Here is a 16,338-nt window from a genome sequence, read left to right as displayed (position 1 = left end):
CTCCATTTCTGGCTTTTGGTAGTTCATCGGCAAGAAGAGTCCCTCTAACTTTCCTCCCCTCAGCTGGCTTTGACCCACGACTTCTGATCTCAGTCTTTTTGGTAGCTAGGATTTACAGGGTTTTAGCCACCACTGGCATTGGGCTAGAAGCTTTTCTTAAGCAAGTGTTCTTCCCTGCATTTGCCCTGACTCCTCCATGTAAAGGAGGCCTGAGGGTCCGGAGCTGTGAAAAATAGGCTTCCAGCCACAGGAAATACCTGGGGTCCATGGTGAAAAGCCAAGATAATCTTCCCCCTGGTCCCCATTCTGGGACCTCCACCTTCTGCCCTCCCTGTGACTCAAGTACAAACCTTGACCCAGCCTTGAATGTCCTGCCGGACTTGTCTGAAGCCACAGAACCTTCATTCCACCCACACCATCTATTCTACACCACACCTCAGGAAACTGTGCGCATGTTGTACCTTCTGTCTGAGGTTCTCTATCTTGTTCCACATCTTAGAACTCCTGTGGAATTTTGGCACTGGTTATATCACCTCCAGGAGCAAGTCTTTCCTTCCCTTCTCCCTCTTTTTTTAATATTGAGTTGCTAGACATGGAACTTGTGCAGGCTGACTGACAAATGCTCTAGCTTGGTGTGTGTGTGTGTGTGTGTGTGTGTGTGTGTGTGTGTGTGTGTGTGTGTGTGTGTGTGTGTGTGTGTGTGTATGTGTTTTTGCCAGTCCTGGGGTTTGAATTCATGGCCTGGATGCTATCCCTGAGGTTTTGTGCTCAAGGCTAGCACTCTATTACTTGAACCACAGCTCTACTTCTCACTTTTTGGGTGTTTATTTGGAGAAAAGTGTTTCATATAGACTTTCCTGCTTGCAATTGTGATCCTCAGATGTCAGCCTCCTGAGTAGCTAAGATTACAGGGGTGAGCCACCAGCAACTGTCCACTACTCTACCTCTTACCTCTAATCTTGGCCCTCCTATGAGTACCAGAAGAATATGTCTCACCAAGCTCAGTTTTTGCCAGTCTTGGGGCTTGAACTCGGAGTCTGGGCATGTTCTTGAGTTTCTTTTGGTCAAGGCTAGTACTCTTATCACTTAAGCCACAGTGCCACTTTTGGCTTTTTCTGTTCTGTGATACTGAGGAATCGAACCCAGGGCTTCATGTGTGCTAGGTAAACACTCTACCACTAAGCCACATTCACAGCCCAAGGCTCACTTCTGACAGGAACTATGAGGGTGGGATTTATTGACTTACCTTTTTTTGGTGCAAAAATCGCTGGCTATTTCATATCTTTGCAAAGATTTGTGAACAGCCTGTGACTCAGCAATGAGGAATGGTGAATGAGGGATAGCCACCAGGCCCCAGGGGAGTAGGCTAACATATCCTACAGAGGGATAGCGAATATGGAGCCAGAAACTTTGACAACTCCTACAGCCTAGGAACTGTGGTCTCCCTGGAGGCAGTGGCGGGCTGCTAGGTGTCCCAATGGGATATCTCAGCCAGGACGTAATTCACCTGTTGCACAGCCCATGCAAAACCGGCAGGCTTCAGTTATTAAATGGCAGAGAAGGATGCTTTGTTCAACCTGCTGGCTCAGACTTAGGACTCTCTGAGGACTTGCCCAGGTTGGGGGTATGGACATGGGCAACCTGCTGAATGCCCATCATCCATACATCATCCATCCATACACAGAAACATGGAGTTATTGCCTCCTTTTTTTTTGGGGGGGGGTGAGGCAGGTCAAGGGTTGTACTATGAGCCTAGGCCCTGTTCCTGAGCTCCTTTTGCTCTTGAGTCACAGCCCCACTCATAGGCTTTTTTTCTCCCTATGATCTCTTAGAAAGAAGATTGTTTTGGACTTTCCTGCCTCAGATGAATTCAAATTGGCATTCTCTACATCTTAGCCTCCAGAAGAGTTAGGGTTATAGGTAGGAGCCACTGACTCCTGGCTTTCTTTTCTTCTTGTTGTTCTTTTTTTTACTCATGACAATCTGAAATCTTCACGGTGTCATTCAATGGTTTGCATTCAAAGTTATCTACCCAGGCCTGGGTTTCGAATGCTATGACTACCACCCACAAATGGAGGGAGATCCTGATGAACTAATTTCTGTTCATGTGAATGCTAATGGAATGTTATAAAAGTAATAATTAAATTTGCAGTTAATTCATGATTCTATTTTAGAATGCCACACAAAAATTAATGGATTTATATCTTCCATTCTAGCACCATGGTATGATTAAGGATATTGCCTATATTTGTAATTAATGCTTTTATTAGTACTCAACCATGATACCTCATGAAATGGAGTCATAATTTAGTAACTAATAATTACTAATAACATATATATAATTTAATAATATTCTCACATTCTCCCTTTGTATGTGTGTATATATAAATATATACATATATATGCCGATATATATGTATGTATATATCATATATATATATATATATATATATATATATAATATCAATCTACACATCTATCTATCGGGCACTACTATAGCTTGATTACAGGTCCTCAGAATTTCCTGGATGCTCAGTTTGCCGGAGGCTGGTGTGCTAAGACTGTACCCCGTTTATGGATTGGGCATTGTAGGCTGAGTTGAAATTCCAGCATGGCCAAATATTTATTTGTGGAGTAAGAAGCCAATCTTACACTTTTTTTCATTCTCTGTGAAAGTCCTGGGTCTCAATACTATGTATAATCCATATGCAAATATATCCTATGAGATATGATATAATAAAGGAAATGTTATATGTGTAATAATACTAAATAAGTAAGGGTAATAAATGTCATATGCAGTAGGACCCATGTATGTAAATAGATCTCATATATATGAATATTATTTTTTCCAGTTCTGGGGCTTCAATTCAGGCCCTGGGAACTGGTTTGAATTTCTTTTCTTCTTTTCTTTTCTTTTTTCTTTTTTGCCAGTCATGGTGCCTGAAATCTGGGCGTGGGCACTGTCCCTCAGCTCTTCAGTTCAAGGTGAGCACTCTACCACTTGAGCTACAGTGCCACTTCCAGCTTTTTCTGCTTATGTGGTGCTGAGTTATTGAACCAAGAGCCTCATGCATGCAAGGCAAGCACTCTACCACTGAGCCACCTTTTCACCCCCATGAATTTCTTTTCTTCAAGGACGGTGAGCTTCCATTTTCACACACAGTGTCACAGAGTTACCCAGACCCTGAGTTCAAATCCCAGGACTGCTAGAAAAATGGTGCAATTTCCTAGCCAGGGTCTTCCTGTTATTATTACTTGTTTTTTGGCCTACCACAGGGCTTGAACTCAGGTCTTCGCATCTCTGCCACAGCTGATCATTGGATCCTACGACCCTACTTCAAATTTCAGAGCTGGCAAAAAAAAAAAATAAAAAAGAGAAGGATAAAACTGAGAAGTTCAAGAAGGTGGTTTTACGTTTTTTTTTTTTCTTTGTATTGTGACCATCCTGGGTCTAAATGACAAGACCCAGAATGTGTACATGACACTGCATTGCTAATGTTTGGTGGGCTATTAGGGAAGCCATAGCTGAAACAAGCAACTTAGACCTGGAGGTCCAATCTTGGAACTGCCACTAATGAATGGTGGGTGGTTCTAAGAAATTCATTCTGATATACATCCGTACAAATGGAATGTTATAAAAGTAACATTTAAATTAGTAGTTAGTATATGATTATATTCTAAAATTATACACAATTATTCTACATTGACTAATTTTCAATACTTTATTATGTATTCAATCATGATACTTAAAAAGGAAGGAATAATTTAATTGCCAATAATTGGTATTAATATCATATATGCAGTTTCATAATATACAGACATCTCTTTTGTTTTATACATATACATCTATCTATCTATCTATATCTATCTATCCTGGGTTCCATTCCTCACTACCACTTGCACAGAAAAGTCCTGAAGTCATGCTGTTGCTCAAGCAGTCCAGTACTAGCTTTGAGCATAAAAGTTTAGGGACTGTGTCTAGACACTTACTCAAGATGCAGAACTGTCACCAAAACAAAATGATAGAAGGTTCTGACTGCAAAGATATAAGAATAGGACTGCAAATACATCATCGTAAGGGAAGCTAGGAGACTGGTGCTGAGAGCTGCCATCTAACCTGATGTAGCCAGAGGTAAACTGCTGCAACCCAGCTACACGGAACCGGATGCTTGGGGCTTCCTCAGCCCTGTCATCCAAGATACTGGGGAGCTGAGATCAGACACTGGTGGTTTTAAAATCCAGCCCTGACAGGGTATACAGCTATGTCATTGGTTTTATATGAGGAATGGTGTACTGAGTACATTCTTGCCTCTGGTCCTTGTAAGAGCTCCCCAGATTATTGGGCAGATGAGAACCTTGAGGCTCAGATATGTCCCCATGTCAGGGCCAAAATGATGTATGTACTGAACTCTAGTGAATTTTCTCCTACAGACAATTGTTTTGGTTTATTTTTCTTGGTCATGAACCTTGAACTCAGGGCCTAGCCACTGACCCTTCCCTGTTGGGATCATGGCTAGCTCCCTACCAATGGGACCCAAGGACACCTGTACAAAATGTTACAGTCTAGGCATCTGTGGCTGATATCTGTCATCCTGACTACTTTGACACATTTTTTTTTCTCTGTAAAAATCCTGGATCTCAGTATGAAGTATAATCCATATGCAAATATATGCATGTGATAAGATGTAATAAATGAAATAAATGTTATATATGTAATAATACTAAATAAAATAAATAATGAATAAATAAGGGTAATAAATGTCATATGGAGTAAGCCCATGTATGTAAAAAGATCACATATATGAATATCAATTTTTCCAGTGCTGGCGCTTAAATTCAGGCCTGGAAACTGAAATTCTTGTCTTCAACAACATTGAGCTTCCCCTCCCCCACAGTGTCACAGTGTTACCCAGACCCTGAGTTCAAATCCCAGGCCTGCCAGAAAAATGGAGCAAATTCCAAGTCACAGCCTTGGGCCTTGTCCAGGCCGGGGCTTGAACTCATATTGTGGCAATTCTGCTTCAGCTTTGATCACCCTAGGATGTGGTGCAGCCAATGGACCCACAACCCATCCTGAGATCCTAGGTCCCGAGTTCAAATCTTGGGACTGATAAAAGAAAAAGGAGAAGGGCAGGGAAGGTGGCTCAGTAGTAGAGTGCTTGCCTTAGATGTAGCAAGCTTCCGAAAACCTACGGAGGCACCGTTGCCAATAATGAATCATTGACTTAGGTTCAGCTCCCTAGTTGTTGTCTGCCTGAAGGAATCTTGAATTAATTGTAGCAGTTTGTTTCAACACTGGAACACAGTCTAACAAAGACAGGATAAGTGCAGGGAACTTGGCCTGCCCCGGGAGGTGGCACAAATGAAGGTTTCCTGTCAAAACAGAGCATTGGGGAGAGAGATATCTTGGGGTACAAAGAGGCCTTTTTCTCCTGGTCTTCAGGGCCAGCCTACACTCATCATCACTAGTTGGCCCAGAAAGAGTTGTTTGTTACAGAGCTGTATAGGAGTGAGGCTTTTTGTCTGCCTGTTCCAACAAAGCAGCAGACTTCCTCCAGCAACCTGGGGTGTGGAGAAACCCTCAGGCTACACTGGGAACAGGGAGGGGAGCCCTGGAACATGCACTGTCTTGAAAGCACCCTCTGTACTATGAAATCATTCTATTCAAAGCAAATTTCCTAGCTGGGTGCCTTTCTTCATAGCGACTCTGGATGTTCACTGATAGAAATACATTCACACATACACAGACACATGGAGTTACTGGCTCTATTTTTTTTTTTTTTTGGTACAATTCCTGAGGCTTGAACTGTGAGCTTAGACATTGTCCCTGAGCTCATATTGCACAAGGAAGTGCTTTATTGTGCCTTAAACCATGATACATCATTAATGAAGGCATAATTTAATACCTAATAATTATTAGTAATATATTACGTGTAATTTAATGATATATAGACATCTCACATTCTATAAATATATTTATATATTTAAACATACATTGGAATATACATATACATCTCTCTCTCACTCTATGCATATATATGTATTTGCAGCAATTAGGCATCTATCTATTTATATATTCGCCAATTCTGGAGGTTAAACTTAGGTCCTGGGAACTCCCTGGCAATGTATTTGTTTGAGATTGCTGTGCTTTCATTGATCCCTTGACGAATTGGGCATTCTATGCCCTGAGTTCAAATCCCAGCAGTTCCAAAGACAATAGGTGGATTAAGCAGCCAATGTTGACCTCTTCTGCTGTCTGTGAAAATATTGTTTCCTAGGTACAATATGTAATACCTACGCAAATACATATATATGATGTAAATTATAAATGTATATAAATATTATTTTGCCAGTCCTAGGGCTAGAATTCATGCCCTGGGAAATGCTCTTGACTTTCTTTTATTCCAGGAGGGTGAGCATCCACTTTCCCACAGCAAAATAGAGTTTCCCAGGCCTTGATTTCAAATCCTTGGTATGGCATATAAAATGTCCCAAATTCCAAGCCAGAACCTTAATTTTTTTGAGGGGGGGGCAGGCACAGGGCTTGAACTCAGGTCTTCACAAGTCTGCCTCAGCCTTGATTACCCTAGGCTGGGGTGCAGCTTTTACACCCACAGATGATCCAGGGATTCTAGGACCCAATTTCAACTCCCAGCACTGGCAAACAAACAAACAAACGAACAAACCAAAATGGAAGAAGAAAAACCAGAAAGTTTTACACAACAGTTTTACCTTTGTTTCTATTGCACAGTGACCATCCTGGGTCTCACTGATTTGGCTTGAAAATTGTACATGACTTTGCATGGCTGAGGCTGGTGGGCTGTCAGTGAAGCCTGAGGTTAACCCAGACACCTGCGCCCTGAGTTCGATCCTGGGACTCCCACATACACATGGCTGAAGGTCCTAGGAAACTGATTCCTATCTCTAGGAACACTAATAGAATGTTTGAAATGTACTAATTGAATTACTAATTAACTAGTCTTTCTAATGTAAGATTGTATGCATTAAATATAGGTCATTGATTAATTTAATTAATACTTTATTAAGTCTTCTACTGTGATTAATTAATGGAGGAATAATTTTAGACCAATAATTAGTAGCCATAGAATATACAAAAGTAAGATATAGACATCACTCTTTATATAGAGTTATACACTAGAATCTACATAAATGTCTACCTGTCTCTCTCTGTATACGTTCATAGATGCATATGCATATGCAAATACACACACACTGCATTTTACACATCTATGTGTTTATATATTGGCCACTCCTAGTTCCAAATTTGCTAGACAACTTCATTTGCATCAGACTGCTGTGCTAACATTGACCCACTCCCCATTCATGAGGTGGGCTTTCTAGGCCCTGAGTTCAAATCACAGAACTGCCAAAAACTTAAGTAATCCTGGTGGAAGAATCCAAATGTCCCATTTGTCTTCCTTATCAGTGAATGTCCTGGGTCTCACGAATGAGCTATAGTACATTGGCAAATCTATGTCCTATGTAATAAGATGTAAAAAAGGTTATGTGTGTAATCATACTCACTAAAATACATAAGAAATAAATAAAACAAAAAATAAAATGAATAACTAACTGTAATATGCAGTAAACATGTGTATGTAAATATGAATCCTATATTTAAAATGCATGAGAATATTATTTTTGCAAGAGCTATGACTTGAATTCAGGCCCTGGGAACAGGCCTGACTTTCTTGTCTACCAGCATGGTGAGCTTCCCCTTCTCCCACAGTGCTGTAGATGTACCTCGGCCCTGAGTTCAAATCCCAGGACTGGCAGAAAAATATGGCATGAATAACAAACCTGAAGTAGAGGGCAGGGAATGTGCCTTAGGGATAGAGTGCTTTGCATCTATGAAACCCTGGACTTGACTTCTCAGGAACACATCACTAGAAAAAAGCCTAAAGTGGCTGTGTGGCTCAAGAGGGAGAGGGCTATTATTGTACAAGAGAAATTAGGTACAATGCTCAGGTCCTGAGTTCAAACTCCAGGACTGGTGTATGTGTGCACACGCATGCACACACACACACACACACACACACACACACACACACACACACACACAGATACACACACACACCAGAAGTAAAGCTGTGACACAAAATGGTAAAGCACTGGGCTCCTGCGCTGAGCTCATGGTCAGCACCCAGGCCCTGTGTTCAACCCCAAAACCTTGTCACCCAGGGCTCAACTAGGAGAGGTCAAAGGTTTCAAAACCTAAAGTGCTTCAGCAGTCCTAGATGACAGGAAACAAGATCAGACATGTGCTTGGATTTCCAAAGCTTCCGGAAACCTAGCAGAGGCATCATAGGCCCATCATCACCCTCAATGAAACATTTCTTGAAGTTAAGTGCCCTAGTTGTCTGCCAGAAGGACTCCCGAATTATATTGAGCACTGTATCTGAACACCAGAATGTAGTCTCACAAAGTCAGGATAAGTGCTGGGAACTTGGCCTGCCACAGGAGGTGGCCCAAATGAAGGCTGCCTGTCAACCCGGAGCACTGGGGAGAGAGATAGCTTGGGGTACAAAGAGGCCTTTTTGTCCTGACCTTCACAGCCCATCCACACTCATCCTCACTAATTGGCCCAGATGGAGTTGTTTGTTACACAGCTGTACAGGACTGAGGCCTTTTGTCTGCCTGTTCAGACAATGAGATAGACTTCTTCCAGCAGGCCTGGGAGGCAGAGAAACCCTCAGGCTGCATTGGGAACTATGAGGGGAGCCCAGGAACATGCACTGTCATGAAAGCAGTCTCTGTGTTATGAAATCATTTTTTTGAAAACAAATTTTCTAGCTTGGTGCCTTTCATCATAGCTAATCTGGAGCTTCACTTATAGGAATACATCCACACATGCACAATACATGGAAGTAGGTCCTGGGGTTGAACTATGAGCATAGGCGTTGTCCCTGAGTTACTTTTGCTCAAGTGTAGTGCATTAACCTGGAGCCACAGCCCCACTTCTGTGTTTTCTGTGATCTCTTAGAAATAACAGTGTCATGGACTTTCCTATGCTGGCTGGATTCAAACTCAGATTCTCTACATCTCAGCCTTCTGAGGAGCTGGGGTTACAGTCAGCAGCCACTGGCACCTGCCTTTCTTTTCTTCTTCATTTTTTAATCTGGACAATCTGACTACTTAACAGCACCATTCCAATGCTTTGAATTTATAAGTCAACTACCCAATGTTCTTTATAGGTGCTTTCTCTGAGAAGGATTTTCTCTCCTCATCTTCTCCTCTGGTCACAGGTTTGAAGCCAAAAGTGAGAAATGAGTGTGACATGATTTTGGCAGAAAATGTCCACAGGACATGCCAGTTCAATCACTTAGCATTGAGCTGCAGTGAATTTACTGTCTCAGGACGAGAGGACCAAAAGCTGGAGCGATCCTCATACTGTCTGAATTGCTCCTTAGGCCTATAAATTTATCTAATACTATGAGTGTTTTGTGTCTCCAACCTGAAGTATCTAGAACACAACTGAAGAATCTTCGTGTTTCCTTTTTTCTCTAGTACCTCTCGAGATTTAGACTAAGGGTTTGTGTGGAACAGTTCCTCAGCCAAATCCCTGAGCAAAGCCACTTAGAGTCTCCTCAGTAGATCTCTGTTCAAAGCCAGCCCGAGCAGGAAAGTCTGCGAAACTCTTATTTCCAATAAACCACCAGAAAACCAGAAGTGAATCAGTGGCCCAGAGGGTAGAGCTCCAGCTTTGAGAAAGAAAGCCGAGCAGGAGATACACGACAGACGAGGCAGGAAAGCCTGGCAGGCGCTTATGTCCAATTAACCCAGGTGGCTTGAAGTGGAGCTGTGGCAGTTGTAGAGTCTCAGACTTTAACAAAACAGCTGAGGAACATATAGGGCCCTGAGTTTAAGCCCTGGGATGTCCACCAAAAAAATTCAAAAAGAGAAGGCCAAGTTTATGTATGAGTGTCCTACCTACTTATATGTGCATATTACCTCTTTGAGTGCAATCAGATGGTATGCAATGCTTCTCCTTTTATGTACAGATTTATTTTTCACATAGGCTTGTTGCACATACTGCATCATTCTCTTCTTTTCATGCCCATGGCTTTTCTCTTCCAGAGTTCCAGGCCTGTGTCCTCATATGATACACACATAAGATCTCAGCATCCTTTATTTCATATTATTATTAAGCCAAGGCAGGAACAGTCACAAATCAGGCAAGGGAAGAGAAGATCAGGGTTTTTGAAATAACTTGTATTCAGAAAATTAAACTTGGGGAATGTAAAGTGGTAGCATACTTATGTAGAAACTACCATTAAGAAAAATATGAGAGGGCTGGGAATGTGGATTAGTGCCTAGCATGCAAGAAGCTCTGGGTTCATTCCTCTGTAGCACATGCACAGAAAAAGCCAGAATTGGTGCTGTGGCTCCAGTAGTAGAGTGCTAGAGACAGTGCGCAGGCCTTGAGTTCAACACAAGTACAAGTAACTTCTCATCACCAAGGAAAACCCAGGAAGCTCTTGAAAATCTGCCCTTTCAGAAGTGGAAGTCAGAGTGTCATAGAATTTCCTGAGCTAGGGGATGGGCCTTGGCTACTGGGACTTGCTAGGTCAGAACTGTAATAACATTGACAATACAAGTCAACTACTTATGACAAAGGACTTGAGGAGCATATTAAGCCTTTCACCAATGGATCTTTCAGAACTCTAGGACACAAGGTTATAATGCTAGTGTCTGAGAGGCTGGGCATATGGATCAGCTACAGTTGAACCTTGAGCTCTGACTCCAATTCTGGTGTACATCAGCGTTCATTTTCCAGAGAATATTCTCCTAATTAGCAAATTGGAAAAGTACTTTGATTAACCCTCACTTTTTTCCCATAGTGTGTCTCAAACTCAAGCCTGGGCACTGTCGCTGAGCTCTTCATCTCAAGGCGAAACTCTACCACTTGAGTCACAGTGCCACATGGGGCCTTTTGGAGGTTCATTGGTGATAAGAGTCTAACAGGTTTTACTTGCCAGGCTGTTTTTGGACTGTGGTCTTCGGATCTCAGCCTCCTGAGAAGATAGGGTTCTAGGTGTGAGCCACTGGCATCTGGCCTATCATTTTTGCCAGTGCTGGGGCTTGAACTTAGGGCCTTCGTACTGTCTCCATGCTTCTTTTTCTCAAGGCTAGTGCTCTACCACTTGGGCACTCCACAGCTTCTGGCTTTTTCTGAGTATGTGGCACTGAGGATTCAAACCCTGGCATTCATGCATGCTGAGCAAGCTCTCTACCACTAAGCCACATTCCCAGTCCCACCTTTACAATTTTATCCCTCAACTTGCCTATCCTCAAGGAAAGGTTTCTGAGTATAAATCATCTAAAGAAATTCCTATAGGAAGGTATTAAAGATAAACAAGTCAAATCTCATATTTGGGAAAGGCTCTAAACATGTGAAGACTGTGACAAATGCCTTTATTTTAAAGTATTAATGAAAAATGAGTCAATGTCCTAAATTGTTGTGTATAATTCTATAATAGATGTGCAAAATGTAATAAATATTATGTGAATAATAATATTAATACAATAAACAATTAGTAAATGAATAAAATATAGAAATACAGAAATACAAAATCAATAATAAAAAATCATAGTTTGTATTAAACATAGACATGTAATATGTAACATATATTACACATGTATACACATATTATTTTCCATTATAGGGACTTAATTCAGGCCCTGGGAACTCTACCCTGAATTTCTTTTCCTCAAGGACAGTGAGCTTCCCCTTAACCTACGATACAAAAGAGTTACCCGGATGGTGAGATCAAATCCCAGCAGTGGCAGAAATACTGGCCCCACTTTCAAGACTGTCACTTAATTATTTTAAATGGAAGCAGTGATTTTTATTCAGTTCCGTACTGAAGATTGTAAAAACAGCAGTTTGTATATCTATTCAGACATCCTTCCCTTACCTGCAAAGTGGTTCTCCGAGCTATAAATTGTTTCCTTTTTTGTACATTTTTTTGTTGAAAAACGTTGTATAGAGGGGTTACAGTTACATGAGCAAAGTAATGAGTACATTTACTATTAAGCATTGCTGCCTCCTCCTTTGTTTTCCCCTTGCCATCCCTTCCCTCCCACCACCACAGCTATCTCCCGAAACCCCAGCTGAGGTCAGTGACTTAATTTTTTGCTTTTGTCTTGGCACAAGATTTGAACTCAAGTAGTAGAAACTCTGCACCTTCCCTCACATTGCTACAGGTTTACCAAGATCCTGAGTTCAAATCCCAGGCTAGGAAAAAAAACTGGCAGAAATTCCAAACCAGGGGGATTTTTTTTTGACAACCATGGAGCTTGAACTCAGGTCATGGCAACTATACCTCAGCTCTGATTGCCTAGACTGGGCTGCAGCCTCTCACCCATAGTCTATCCTGGGATTCTAGGCCCAGAGGACTTGCATGAAGAAAAAAAAAAGTAGGACAGTACAGAAAGTGGCGAGCTGCAGAGGACTGGGGATTTTACATTATTTTTTTATTTGCAGGGTGACCATCCTGAGTCTGAATGACATGGCTGCAAAGTAGAGCTGAACTTCTATTCCTGAAGGCTGGTGGGTCATCAGGGAAGAAATAGGCCAACCTGTCAACATAGGCCCTGGGTTAAAAATCTAAGTCCTGACACCTACCAATGGCAGGACAGCACAAGAGACTCGTTCCTATGCATAGGAATACTGATTGAAAAAGTATTTCGTGCATCAGTCGAGTCTAAAAGTGGGTGTAATAATCCTAGGATGCTGATTGATTTTAATTGATAGTTAATTAAGCATGAAAAGAATAATATTACTTCAAAGGCAGTATAATAAATACCTAAGAGTTGGTAGGAATGTAGTAGGCATCATTCAGTCAGATAGATGGCTCTGGCACTCTTTACCAATATGTATTAATTGTATACCACCATCTGCCAATCCATGTATCACTGTTTTGGCCAAACCTGGGGCTCCATCTCAGTGCCTTGGAACCACCTCACAGCTTCATTGGCTAGAAGTTGCTGTGTTCACCCTTACCCATTCATGAATTGGGCCTGCTAGGCCCCGAGTTCACATCCCAGCACAGCCAAAAATTTAATCTTGGAGTAAGAAGCTGAGTGTGACACATGTTTTCCTTTCCTGAGAGAGTCCTGGGTGTCAGGCATGATAGTGAACACATCTACAAATCTAGATGCTATGTGATAGGAAGTAAAAATTCGTAATAAATGGTATAAGTGTCATCAGAGTCAATAAAATAAATGGTAAATAAATGAATAAAACAAGAAATGAAATGAATAAACACACCAAACATGATATTGTCTGACTATATGGAAGTATAAATCCTGTCTTTAAAATGTAAATAAAATGTATATAAGGAGTATGTTTTGCAGGACTGAGGCTTGAATTCAGACCTAGGAAAGAGGCCTGACTTTCTTGGCTTCAAGTATGGTGTGATTCCCCTAGCCCAACAGTGCTGCCTATTGATCCAGACTTTGAGTTCAAATCCCAGGCTTGGCAGAAAAAATGGCACGAATTGCAAAACAGGGAGATAAATAATTTTTTTAATTTTTAAAATTGTTTTAATTTTTTAATTGTTTTACTTTTTAATTTTAATTTTTTTGTTTGTTTTTGGCCATGCACGTGGCTTGAACACAGATTGTGACAGCTCTGTCTCAGCTTCCATCTCACTAGCCTGGGGTGCAGCTTCCAGAACCAAAGCCGATCCTGGAATCCTAAGACCCGATGTATGACAGGAAAACATAATGAAAGTGACACTAAAACAAGCCACCAGCAGCCTGATCGCTGTGAGCAGAGACAATTCCCAGGACCTGTACTGGACTCTGGGAGATTCAGAGACCCAGGATGCCTCAGAGATCCTTTTCTGCAACATGAAAATTGGGGGCCGGATATGGTGGACCATACTGTCTGGCCCTAGGGACTGCCGAGGAGGCCCCTTGAGCCAGGTTTTCTCCTCACAACAACCTTGTTCACAGCTGAGTGGGGAACTGAGTGCCATACAGCTGGTCAGTGGCTGGACAGAGATCTTTGAGAAGATAGGCATCCAAGATGCCCCAGAATACAGTGAGTACATCATGGCTCACGTCCTTGGAACCAAAACAGTTAAGTGCGGTGGCACCAGGAGGGTGGGAAGAGGGAAGAGGGAGAAGAGAACTGTGGAAGAGCTACATCAGGTTTACCCCCACCCAGGATGCTTACCTGAGTTGGATGGGACTTTTCTGTAGTATTGTCATACACAGATGCTCATCTATTTATCTAACAAAACATTACAGTGTATGCCAGTACCTGGGGGGGAGAGAGTGGAGGGTCATACAGGATGAAAGGTTCCAGTGCTGGTTCCACAGCACATGAAGAAATCTTGGTTTGAGCTGGATGCTGGTGCCTGACACCTGTCATCCTAGCTACTTAGGAGGCTGAGATAGGAGGATTGAGGCTTAAGGGCCAGGCAGAAAAGCCTGTAAGACTCTTATCTCCAACTGACTACTAAAAAGAAGTGCCAGAATTGGATGAGTAGCTCAAGCTGTAGTCTGTTGGCCTTGAGTAAAAAGGCTCAGGCACAGCACCCAGGCTCTAAGTTCATGCCCAGGAGTGACACAATGAAAGGAAAGAGAAAGAGAGGAGGGAAGGATAGAGGGAGAAAAGGAGGAAAGGAAGGAAGAAGGGAGCATGCAAGCCTTGGTTTGGAGTCCTTGGATCAAGGGAGCCAACCATTCACAATCTCTGTGGGGACAGTTTCAGAGCCTAAAGTTAGTGTGTAGGACCAAGACACTGACCCATTCATGACATCAGCAACTTCATGACTGAAGAGGGAAAAAGCCTCGGGTGAAGTCCCTAGGACTCAGGGTGGGTCACAGAGTTTCAATCTCCCCTGGCTCACGGAGTTTATTTTCTGGTCAGATAAGAAGAAACTGTCCAAGGGCTAGGGAGGTATAGGGTGAGGGAGTGGGAAGAGGGGGGGTGGCAAGGGATAAGCAGGAAGATGAAGAGGGATGACAATCTCAGATCCATTGTGTCAGGCCATTGGAGCCATGACCTCAACTGACAACCTAGACCATCAGTGATAGAATCTTCAACCCAGAAACATGGCTATAAAAAGTCCTGGCACTCTGGGTTCACCGTTGACAACCTGGCTGTCATCCACTGTAGGATGCCTGTGCAGTACATCCTTGGGGACTGGCACTTTTGCTGGCTCAATCTGAAGATGACACGCCCAGTGTTCATTCCTCGACCAGAGACAGAGGTAAGCGTGCTACTGGAACAGGACACCCAGGAAATGAGGGCAAGATTCAGACCCGTGTTGCCCCCAGACTTCTTCTGGGGCACTCTAGGGCCCCATGACTGCCATCCTCAGAGGTAGAGGTTGGTCTCTTTGCTGGCTCAGCCTTTAGTCTAGATGGCAGATGTGGGAGACCCCGACTGAAGGTCGAGGCTAGTGGGAAAACAGGAGGCACTAGGCTGGGAGCAGGCTGGTTTCTTAGAGGATACTAACAACCCAGGAACATTCCTGAGATGGATCCGCACTTTTCTCCTTCCCGAGATAGAGGGACCTAGAGCCCTCCAGTCTGCATCCCTTGGCTGAGAAATTCATTCATTCCCATATCCTTTGTTTGGATAACTAGATCTCACCTGACTGCCCACTGTCAAGGCAGGACAGTGAGAGATCTTGAGTCCTTGATGACGTCACGAGATCCTCAGTATGAGATTGTACTTGAATGTCCTGAGTTGGTGCATGGTCAGTCCCATCTCAGCCTGCCATCATCTAGGACATAGAATGTAGAGACTCAGAGCAGGATGGGGTCTATTCTGTGAGTCTTGAGTATTATGTGTGAGCTTTGAGCTCCCGTGTGCTCACCTGCTTCCTTTTCTTGGGTGGCTCTAAGTAGAAAAAGCTTAAAACTAGGGCCTGGGTCCCATCCCTTTTTCATGCTCAAAGCTAGCCCTCTACCATTTGAGCCACAGCTACACTTGCAAGGTTTTTGGGTGTTTAATTGGATATAAGAGTTCTGAATGACTTTGATGCCAAGGGTTGCATCCAACTGCAGTCCTCAGAACTCAGTCTCCTGAGGGGATAGGATGACAGGCATAGAAAAGCATCTTTGGCTGGGTGCCAGTGGCTCATGTTTGTCATCCTAAGTACTCAGGAGCTGAATCTTAGGATCATGGGTGAAAGCCAGCTTGGGCAAGAAAGACCCTCAGACTCTTCTCTCCAATAATGCAACAGAAAACTGGAAGTGGTGCTGTGGCTCAAGTAGTAGAGTGCTGGACATGAGCTGAAGAGCTCAGGGATAGCACCCAGGCCCAGAGTTCAAGCCCCACAACCAACAAAAAGA

Source organism: Dipodomys merriami, unplaced genomic scaffold, assembly GCF_024711535.1.
Source record: "Dipodomys merriami isolate MVZ:Mamm:240054 unplaced genomic scaffold, mDipMer1.0.p SCAF_86, whole genome shotgun sequence".
Lineage (NCBI taxonomy): Eukaryota > Metazoa > Chordata > Mammalia > Rodentia > Heteromyidae > Dipodomys > Dipodomys merriami.
The sequence above is the reverse complement of the archived record's forward strand: the minus strand, read 5'-3'. Positions refer to the sequence as shown.